We start from the raw sequence: 1,870 nt of genomic DNA on the forward strand, positions 1-1,870 counted from the left end.
TTTGTTCTAATGTTCTTGTAACCAGTGTCAAACATCAATGGTAATGAAGACGGTTTACATATTGTCTTTTAACTCAGTCAATTTCGACTATATCCATATCTCTGTAAATAGCAGAAAACCTTTCTTCTGGTGTCTGTTTTATAACCTTACCTTTGTTTGTATGTTTACAGATATTTTGAGAAAAAGACAATGTGTTGGTTGCCATGTGCGTGTTGTTGTTTACAGGTTGTTTGTTGCAATATTTTCTTTAGGTACAAAATAGTTATTTGTGTAACTAGTGGTGAAAGTGGCATTTTGCTGCACACGAGAGCAATGTTTACGCACGAGCCACAGGCGAGTGCGGAATGATCTCGAGTGCAGCAAAGACCTTTTTCACTCGTGTTACACATTATATTTTTCCTACAGTCACTATAAAGCATATAAATCTATAAGTCTATATCTATAAGTCTTTCAAACACTATACAACACGTTTTTAGGTTCAGCTGGCAACACAAATGGTGCCCTAGAGAAAGTAGTACCCGCGGTCCGTATCACTCCGCTATTTTTCCTCGGCAAGAAATGTGCTCCGCGTTTTGAGAATATAGTTCCGTATGTTTTTGTAATTTGAAGTGGTTTCCGCGCCTAAAAAAAATGCTTTAAAGGTATTTTCTTGTTTATTAAGATCGTAGGAATGTTTTAAAAACGTTTAAATGAAAAGTTCAGAAATACCGAAACTATAAATACGAAATTACAGGTTAAATCGTAGTTATAATAGTCAATCAGCTGCTCATAGTATTATTATCTTTAAACGTTGCCAACCTATTTCCAAGCGTAAACGGATTACGTGTATAATAGAACCACGCTGTTTTGTGTTGTTTCGTTGGAATCCTGATGTGCGGCAAAGTATAAACCGTACGGCAAAGTATAAATATGCAGCAATTAGCAGCTTTCTGTACTATAAACAGTACAATGAAGCCAACTTTGTCGGGTGACTGTAGGAAAAATAGATTTGTATCTGTTTAACAACATTTTTTTATTTCATTGTAATAGGCCTGCTGAGTGATAGTAGCATTGAGTGATTTTACAACTATTCCTATTAAAATTATGACTTGAGGCTATCCTAAAAATTGTTAACCATACTAAAGTTCATATTTGTTTTTTAATATAGCCTAATATATATACAAAAATGGCTATTTCAGATGTTTCATTTAGTTACAATTAGGCTACTCACAAAAATAGGGGCACAAACATTTTTTTTCATAACAAGGTATAGTTAGTTTGCAAAGTATATTTGTTCACATTGCTGCAAATTGCTTGAAAATCTACTGACACCACACAAAAAATGAATGGCACCAGGAGGGATAAGAAAATAGCAGCTTACAGTAATTTGTTGCAAAACCTCACAGCTGTTCCTTCTCACACATAGTCAATGTCACGATCACCAGCGGCTGACAAGCAGCCTAGTGTGATCCGTGCAAAAGCCGCTGCTTGGTGGTGCTGGTGTCAGCCGCTGACACAGAAAACATATTTCTATAACCCAGAATGCCAACCGCCTGGTAAAACGCATTAAGTGTTTTGAGAGAGCTTTGCCTGTCAATCGTAGGCAGCGCCACGAGCGTTGCCATGCACTCAGCATAGCAACGCTGGTGGCGCTGCCTACGATTGACAGGCAAAGCTCTCTCACAACACTTAATACTTTTTACCATGCGGTTGGCATTCTGGGTTATAGTAGTATGTTTTCTGTGCCGCTGATCACCAGCAGCTGGCGAGCAGCCTGGTGTGACCTGTGCTTTAGCATGTAACATTTTTTCCACAAGACTCTTTTTGGTATACAACACAACAGGGGTTTTTAAATAGAATAATAAGCTTAGGGTAAAAAAGAAAAATCGTG

Source organism: Macrosteles quadrilineatus, unplaced genomic scaffold (assembly GCF_028750875.1).
Source record: "Macrosteles quadrilineatus isolate MER2022 unplaced genomic scaffold, UCM_ALF_1.0 Scaffold_17__1_contigs__length_3442018, whole genome shotgun sequence".
In the NCBI taxonomy this organism is placed as follows: Eukaryota; Metazoa; Arthropoda; class Insecta; order Hemiptera; family Cicadellidae; genus Macrosteles; species Macrosteles quadrilineatus.